The 9595-nt window shown below is 40.7% G+C and overlaps 1 protein-coding gene across 1 annotated transcript in view; it reads left to right on the top strand.

Annotated features, from left to right (window-relative positions):
* The first annotated feature begins 1644 nt into the window (after window positions 1-1644).
* pcdh1a (protocadherin 1a) overlaps window positions 1645-9595 on the top strand; it is an 80039-nt gene continuing 72088 nt past the window's right edge. Inside the window, exon 1 of the mRNA XM_061703176.1 lies at window positions 1645-2115. The gene's annotated coding sequence lies outside the window, so the exon portion shown is untranslated. The remainder of the gene's footprint in view (window positions 2116-9595) is intronic.

Below are 9595 nucleotides of genomic sequence, written 5' to 3'. Positions count from 1 at the left end.
AGCCGTGCTGATTTCTAGCCTTGAGCAAAGGTATGGGATGTTTATGATTCGACTGGGGCAATTGAGCCTGGTGTCGATCTAACTGCTTGATTCCAAAATAGTTGAAGCCAACATTTTACCCATTTCGCCATTGTTTCACTCAGATCAATTTGAGTGTACAGACTCGACCGAGGACACAGCAGCCTGCTGTATCTTTGCTGACTTTGGGTAAGAGGCAGACTACAACCTGGACTGGTTGGCAGTCATTCATAGGCAGTGTTAGGAAGATTCTTCTGGAAATGTAGTTGGTTACAATACATTACTTTTTGATGATTTCATTTGGAATGAATGCATCAACTGAACACTTGGATGTGTCCTCTAAAAAAACTGGATTAAAACGATCCTTACACAAATATTAATCTGGTAACAAAATATAATGACATTTAAATACATAAATACTGTAAGTTTGTTGCTTTATATGTGTACAGCATGTGGAAAACTACAATACCATACCATTTTGACCTAATGACAAATGTGCACAATTTAGACAAGATCGCTTCATAACAACTGCATGTCAGTGAATGTTCCATAAAAGTCCAAAATTATATAGATAAAAGTGTGCAAAAGACAATGTTCTCTATGGTTTAAAAAGCATAAATATAAATTGAACCTTTTCAAAATCTCTGAAAAACTAATAGATCATACCACAAGGTGGTGCTTTGAGGTCATGTTTGGGAAAATATGTCATGTTTGAAATTACTGCAGAATGGTACATGACCAGAGAGAGCCAATCACAAGCATTGACGTGGAAGACGTCATATGGAAAGAAAAAAAAAATCTGAGCTTTTTCGGCTATTTTCAGATTCACATTTGCACTCAATAATGTAATGGTTTACAGTTACATATATTTTGGAATGAAATGATGTAATCTAGTTACATGTTACTCCCCAAAACCGATCATCGGTCACATACACAGAGATGCAGACAACCCTTCACACTCACATCATCATCGAGTGGGGATGAACCCACGCTGCCTGCAATCTTTTTTTTTTTTTAATAAAGCTCTTGTATTGAATCCCATTCTCTTGTGGAATAACATGGCTAAATGGTGAATGGCCTCTTTATAATAACCGCCTGAGGGTGGCGCCAAATGAATAAAGAGCAGCCAGTGCCAGTGGCTGCATTTATTTTGGGTACTCTCATGTTCAACATGGAATGCATATCAACAAGTAAACTATCTGCACATGAAACCTGTTGTTACTCCAGATCCAAACAAGTGGCGTCATCATTTTCCCATCTGATCTTGGGTGAGTCTTTCGCATGCAGGAATGTAAAAAAATAAAACAAAAAAAAAGATAAAAAAATGGTGTGCTGATGTAAATGAAGTGCGTTTGAGCATTTGGTGACCCAGTTTGATGCCATCTTATTAAAGTGCAGGAATGGAGCAATTTGGTGGTAGGCAGCCCGGGCATATAACGCGATGTTGAGTGTGAAGTTGCTGCGTTCTGCAGCTGATGGGAGCCCCACCTCCTCCAACCTTCTGATGAGAGGAGAGAGGCAGCGAAGGCAGCAAGTCAGCCACAGCATCTCATCACCACTTGCTCTCTGGACCTGCTTCAGATGGGCTCTTTTTTTTTTTTTTTTTTTTTGAGATTATTATTCTTTTTGAAGCCGTCCTTGTCCGCGTTGCTCTCATTTAACCGCCAGGTGTGTCCTTAGAGTCCGCTCCAGACTACTTTTTGGTGGACAAACTCGGACCGAAAGGGATGCGCCAGTCATTTCATTTTGGCTGAGGACTGAACATGGCTCACAGGAAAGCAATCCCCAGTGAAATGAGGCCACTCATTTCTCAGGTTAATCGTCAAATAATTTAAGGCTAACCGCAAACTTTGAATATTTCTGCTGAGGGCTGAGGAAAAAGGAAATATATATATATATATATATATATATATATCAATCTCCCTTGACGACTGTCGGCAGACCAGACGCGGTTGCAGTCTTCTGAATTTTAATGCGGGAAAGTTCTAAACGGATTGAGTGGCAGCTGAAGTTATTTTGACGCGACATTCTGGGCTGGTGGATGTAGCAGCTTTTGGACGGATTGCGGCCAAGCGCTCATCAAGTCTCTTGGTTCAGGTAATGTCAATCTCCGCACTAGAATATTAAGAATGAACTCTGTTTAGTTGCATTTTGTTTTTTGTTTTTTGCCGTGTTTCAGCTAATTTGGAACATATTTGCGACTTGTCATGGTCCAGTACTAACAAGTTGCCCCAACCCACCCCCTTTCATTACGCACTTAAACGCATCAGAGGAATGAGCGATCATATGGTTGATGGATGCACTGTGTGAGAAAAACAAAACGGGGGAAAAAAATCCCACCCTTGGTTTTGCAGGAATGCATGCGCGCATACCGCTGCACTTCAGCTTCAAGAGTACAAGTCAATTGCACGGAATGCTCTGCGGTAATTGCATTTTATAAAAGCGTTATGATCCTGTGAAGCAGAAAATGCGATCCATTTGAAACATTTCTCTGTGGTCCTTTCTTTCTAGCTACAAATCTGACGCTAATTGCGTGCATTAGTTAGGTGTGTTTGCTCAAGAGTAACATTTTGTGCGCAAAATAAGAAAAATAATCATTTTGGAAACGGTTGTGCGTCCATTCGGAGGAGAGAAAATGTGCGCGTCCACATGGGAAATGTCCCCCCCCCCCCCTGAGCTCCAAGTGAGAGTCTTGGGTGTTGTTTCTCCCCACTCCACCGAGCACTAGGCTCATTTTAATAGTCTGCTAGACACATAGTGTACACGCTACAAGGCCGTCAAAGCAGTCCACAAACACAACAGGGTTGTAAAGCGTTCTAGCTCATATCCCACAAACTGCCTGCAACGCGAGTCCTCTTAATGTGGTGAGCTCATCTGTGTCGAGCTCAAGGCAGTGGGCTTGGTGAGAGATGAGATTTGGCCAAGCTTTGATTAGGGGGCACAAAAAAAAAAAAAAAAAAAATTCGTGCGGCTTTATTTTTTTGATTTCAGGTGACGTTACAAACTGCTTGGCATTAGAAGGATTCATTTTTAAATGCTTTTTCTCAACAAAAGGAGTTGGAAGTGTTTTGAGCAGCAATGGTCTTTAGAACTATCTATAATTGATGATACATGAAGTGATGTCCACGAATAGACAGTTAGGAACACAAATGTACACAGTCTAAAGAAGTATTTGAAAAGGTCACTGAGTGTGATGCCAGCCATTAAAGTATGTGTGGGGGAGGGTAATGGATTTGTTTCTTTTCTTTAAGGCAACAGGCAGCCAATAAAGAAAATGACCCTATTTGAGAAAATCATAAAACCATCCATTATCATTATGTCCTCCGAGTACGGGAGGAGCAGACCCTCCACGAAAAACATTTGAGCTCGGAACATGCAGGTGAACCTTCCCACTTCTGCAGAGAACTCATGATACCGCTGTGTCCGCTCTCGTGCAGCTGCTTCAAAGCAACACAAATGTAGAAAATGATTAATTTATTCCTTTAATGACATTTACCAATGTTAGTCTGTCCCCTTTGCAACAGCTTATTGTTAATTTACTAACATGCCTCGCTCGATTTTCTGCTTGAGTCATTTCGTCTGTACCTGTAGCGCAGCAAATGTCAGCCAGTCAGTCACTGCGTTGACTCAGTCCACAGAGTCATAGATCATCTGTCTCTATGGTAACCGGAACAGGTGCACAGGGTCTGCAGCACAATTATCTTAGCCTTTCCTTTTTAATACCTCTGTTATTGTCCCAAACATCAGATACGCACGGCAACAAAAAGGAGCTACACGTTTAATTAAGATTAGGTTAAATAATCTCAACATAAAAGGTAAAGAAACTATGTCGCCTGGTACATACAAGGATTTGCATTATTTGAACATGATTGAAAAAGGTGACAAACCCCGCACGGAAAATTTATACACGGCTATGTGTGCTTCTTACGACTCCGAAAGTGTGCAGTGTAATCGATGTGATCGACGCAGCAAACCGCACGCTTAACGATCTACCCACCAACAATGACGAGTCGCATCCCCCAAGCCAGAAGTCCGGCGTGATCAAACAGAACTTGACGTTGTAGCCCAGCTGATGATCTGTGACAGGCAGCAATATGCTACGGGGCATCCGGACTGACGGAACATGAAAAGAAGAACCTGGGATAGCTGTTCGCTTATTTGTCGTGCCAATGTCTTGGAAGATATTTTCCCTGTTATTTCCATTATGGTAAACAACCTGGAGGAGACATTATACAAACACTCAGCAAGTTGGGTCCCCATCCACATTGCAAGCTTCAGTTTGCGTCCTGATTGGCTATCGTTCTGTTCCCCATGACGGTGACAGTTCTCAATATTCTGTACTATATTTTCCCAAGGGGCGGCACGGTGGACGACTGGTTAGAGCGTCAGCCTAACAGTTCTGAGGACCAGGGTTCAATCCCCGGCCCCGTCTGTGTGGAGTTTGCATGTTCTCCCCGTGCCTGCGTGGGTTTTCTCCGGGCACTGCGGTTTCCTCCCACATCCCAAAAACATGCATTAATTGGAGACTCTAAATTGCCCGTAGGCATGACTGTGAGTGCGAATGGTTGTTTGTTTCTATGTGCCCTGCGATTGGCTGGCAACCAGTTCAGGGTGTGCCCCGCCTCCTGCCCGATGACAGCTGGGATAGGCTCCAGCACGCCCGCGACCCTAGTGAGGAGAAGCGGCTCAGAAAATGGATGGATGGATTTTCCCAAGGATTTGTGACATTACGCAAGCTAGTGATTAACAATGATTTTCGACTACAAACGCAGAACAATATTTAGAGGTAACATGTTTGTCATTACTGTGCCCATATAAATCAGTTTATGTACCCACTCTCCCTTTTCTATGTCCTCCCGTCCTTAAATGACGTGTAGTTGAAGTACTGAAAAATACGTGATGTACATTTTGACAGCTGTGATGTGATTATGTAATTGTAAAGTCAGAAAAAGGAAGTTCGTTCGGTGCCAAGGTGGTACAGATCCTCAATTCATGCAGGGTTTGTACTGTTTACAAACTTGGCTGGTACATCCTTTACAGAAGACCTTGTTACCACTAAGGTCAGCCACGTCTGTGCAATAAGACCTGAGAGTGCGGCTCTCTTGAGACACAAACTGTGCACAGTCTCATATATAGCTAAAAGTTGATAATAGACTTGTAGAAGTTGAAATCTGCTCCCGAACCTTGGGGTCACAAAGGTGGCGCACGATGCGAGGGCTCCAGGTGAGAATCAATCACCTTGCAGTTCAGCTGATGTTTTTGCTGCAAGAAGCACTGAAGGCGCCGAAGCCTTGAGGGAGGGCTGCCTAAATGGAGCCTTGCGGTCAGATGCTAAAAGCAATTGGAGGAGTTCACTGTCATTCAAAATGACATTGGAAGTCATGTGTGGCGCAGCAGAAGGAAGAGGAAAGGAAAGACGCTTTCATGCTTTGGGTTTAGCCATATTGGGAAATCAACAGAGCTCCTAATGGACTTTGCACCTACCTTCCAATAAGTCAAGAAAATTTGGATACTAATTGGAAATACAAAATCAAATTACTGTGTAATTATTTTGTTTTATCCTGCCATTATTGTATCTGACCACTGGTGTTATAATTATGCATAATGTAACAAATAAGCTCAATTTAAATACTGTGTGCTCCAGCAATTGTACAGGATATACATTTGGAAAGTTACGCTATGTCACGTGGTCCCCTATCTGAGTCATCATCTTTTTTTAGTTTTTTTTTTTTCCAGGTCTGATACTGCAACATACAAATCATTAGATTAATAATAATTATGTTCAGATGAAATTTGTGCGTTCAATCTTTGGCATGTAAAAGTGCTGCGGGTGCTATTTTGTGGATCTCCTCAGTGACCACTGACTCTCAAGTGACACATTGGAAGGGAAAAAAGTGAGAAAACACTTTCCTTCCACTTTGAGCGATCCTTATCTATTCAGGTCACTGACCAGTGACAGGGTGTATTCGGGTGAGCCTCTCCTGGGACTTGTAGGTCTGCGGCGTGACGGCCGTGCTGTGCATGAATCATGCGACAGGGTCTTTCTCGCCCCATTTTCTCATCAGACTTGCCACCCTGATGGTTTTAATAAGCTGGCTTTTGGCCAGGTACTGTTCTTTCTGCACGGCAAGCCTCTTCTTTGCTCTCCTCGGGGTCCTAAACCCCAGAGCTTATTATTTTATTTTATTTTATTTTATTTTGCCTTGAGTGCACTCTTTTCTGCAAAGTTAAACATCTTTTCAGAAGATAAAGCACATAGCCCACTCCTATTAGGCAGTTATAGATAGCCTTTAAAGGTCCACCGGCATGCTTCCATATTTTTTCCCTCTTCGAGGGAACAGTCTGGACCATAGTATGATCACAGCATGAGATTATACAGTATGATGAATGTTGATCTGATAGAGGTAAATGTCGCTGGATGTGTTGTTGCCTTTTTATTGCTTAGTAGCACGTTCGCTCACAAAAGAAAAAGAAAATCATTCTCGAGACTGCATTGTCTACCGACCGGCCACAACTTTGGGCCCATTTGGATAAGGGTACCAATATGCATATGTAATACAGTATATAAACATTTTGTAGTTAAAATAATGCATTATGTAAAGTGCAGAAACATTTGTGATTACATGGTGAAAGACAGTCTTATTCATCACATTTTCTGGCACAGTAAGCCATTTTTGCTTTTAGTTAAGTTCTTGAGGTAACTGTTAACCTTGTTTGGTTGCTGTTCAGTGCCACGTACAATTAGTGCAGTGACCCTGAGTCTAGAAAATTAAATCTTGCAAGCTAAACAATGATCTGGAAATATGCAAACCTCCAAGGGATCATTAAAGTGCATGTCATCCCTCCTACACTAAACATAATCCTTTTGTTATTTGAAGGAAAAGGCAAAAGTTGTATAACAACATCTGAAAGTATTGAAGCAGGGCATCAGCAAGGCTGCAAGCTTGATTTATTAGTGCAATAACCTAGTCAGATAAGATTTTTTTTTTTTTAAATGATTTTACCTCCAAAAGCCTCACTATACAAAAAAGAAGGCTGGCTTGTGTAATAAGGAGCATAGCTTTTATCAAATTGCCATGGCAACCCCAGATAGTCTGCTCTATTGGTATATAAAGTGGTTGACTAGCCTGGAAACATAACTTTGCATCAATTCTTATGTTACTGTTTCAAGCTGTGGGGAAGATATAAATTTATACACATGCAAGTTTTCTTCGTGTTTACCACATGAATTGACTTTGATTAAGTCTTCCATTCTGAACAATCAAAAAGGAAAAAAATAAAACATAAATTTGCTTTTACGCTGAGTTATGTGGCACGATCTGCCTGAATCAGCTCTTAGCTGTTCAGGTCTATCACACCATCTGGGTCGGCAGATGATAATCATATTTTTTTAGGGAGAATAAGGTGCTGACTTGCCGGAAAATGCAGTCCTTGCAGTTGTCACAGTTTTAAATGCTGCCATTCTGCATTGAGTTTCATAATTTCAGTGAAACATAAAGCCTACATCCTGCATATTATGCTCCAAAATCTCCCGCCACTGTTAGTTAAGCAAAACATTCACTAAAAACGTTGTGAGATTGTTGATTAATGTTTGCTTAAACCTAACACACAGTATAAACATACTTCACAAACAACATGATGTGGAATGTAAATGTAAACAAAGGGAAAGAAAATAAGATCAATTTGCTGTGACTGCAAGGCATGGTGCCATCTGGAAGACAGGCAAGAGGCCAACTGGAAGATATTAAGTCATGAGTGTCATCAACCATAACAATCATGTCACAATCAAGGCACATCTATTACTTCTGTAAATAGATGGAATGAAAATATGGATGATTGTATAAAAAAACAAACAAAGAAAAAAACTTTAGCAAGACAATTTGTGTTTCAGTTATATTTATTAACTATCAACACTAAAGAAAATATTTTCATTTGTCACATACTTGAATTTACACTTTCCTATCCTGGGGTATTTTTTTTTTAATAATCTGTTCCTCAAGATGTTTGTGAAATAGAGGACGCCATTTGGACTGTCCTCAATGATTGTAGTCTATTTGTCTCAAATTCACTTTGTAGTATCCAAAGACACATAGAAAATACTATATATTCCCTTGTCATGGTAATTGTACATCAACTAAAGCTCCTCCTCCAAAAAGTAGAATGACACACATCAATAACCAAGCCATTAGCCATCAGTAGCCAGTACTTCCATTTTTATGTATTAAAAAGGAATTGGATTTCTTATTTGATTGTTTTATGTTTGTGTTTTGCTTTTGAGCTAAACAAATATCTGCGTTGATATCTGAAGAATTGGATCCATATGACAAGATGTACTGTATAATTTACTGAAGCTCAACAATCAAATGTCTCTGGTCCTGTATTGCTGTCATAATAACAGAAATGCATTTCATTACATTTTTTTCCCCATAATCCTGATTCATAATGAATGGTATTGTGTGGTTGATGATTCAAAATGGGAGATCAAAAAACAACAGCAGTGTTACAGCTTTGGAAAATCATTGACAACGAAGCTGTGCTTATTATGGGCTGGTCGATTATTTCCCCCACCCTATCGTTTAAAGGATTAATGCCTCACTAACACATAGTGCTCAACTCAAATGCCATGAATTGAGGCAAAATCAAGTGTAATGATCCAGTGATTAAACAGCCCACATGGACATACAAATTCATGCACTTAAGTTTTTCAGAGCACTGGACTTGGATACTTAACCCCAAAGTGTGCTCTTATTTAAATTAGACACATAGCTTACTCACATAGAAAATTATTTTACCGTAAAAGCATTGCACTGTGTGGGGGAAAAAAGAATGCTGGGGGGGGAAATGTATCAAAGACACGCAGATAATGTGCTGTAATTAAATTTTTTTCAAAGGTTGGAATTCAAACAAAATTATTTCAGTGTTTATCTGTAACAATGGAGCATGCAAAGACATTTGAATAGGACAGCAGGGTAAGTTGGACTAAACACTAATACGATGGTGTGTAAGGACACTCTCACACCTCCAGCGAGCTAATATCGTCATTGGCCACAGTCAAAATTAAATACGTACATACTGTATAATAACACTTTGTCACACTTTGCCAGCTTAGTAAGGATATAGTTTGAAAACCACAATTTATATTGACCGTTAATTTTCGTTTGCCTGATAGCATAGTCGCCAAAGTCATTTTTAACTTCCATCCCATCCATCCATTTCCTGATCCACTTCTCCTCACTAGGGTCGCGGGCGCGCTGGAGCCTATCCCAGCTATCTTCAGGCACGAGACGGGATACACTCTGAACTGGTTGCCAGCCAATCGCAGGGCACTCACAATCACACCTACGGGCAATTTAGAGTCTCCAATTAACCGACCATGCATGTTTTTGGGATGTGGGAGGAAACCCGGAGTGCCCGGAGAAAACCCACGCAGGCACGGGAAGAACATGCATGGATTGAACCCAGGTCCTCAGAACTGTGAGGCAGATGCTCTAACCAGTCGTCCACTGTTCCACCCATTTTTAACTTACTGTTAATAAATCAATAAAGTGTTCATTTACAATTTTAGCAAATTGATTCT

This window comes from Phycodurus eques, chromosome 17, assembly GCF_024500275.1.
Source record: "Phycodurus eques isolate BA_2022a chromosome 17, UOR_Pequ_1.1, whole genome shotgun sequence".
In the NCBI taxonomy this organism is placed as follows: domain Eukaryota; kingdom Metazoa; phylum Chordata; class Actinopteri; order Syngnathiformes; family Syngnathidae; genus Phycodurus; species Phycodurus eques.
Note: the sequence above shows the minus strand (reverse complement) of the source record. Positions and strands in the feature narration are given on the sequence as shown.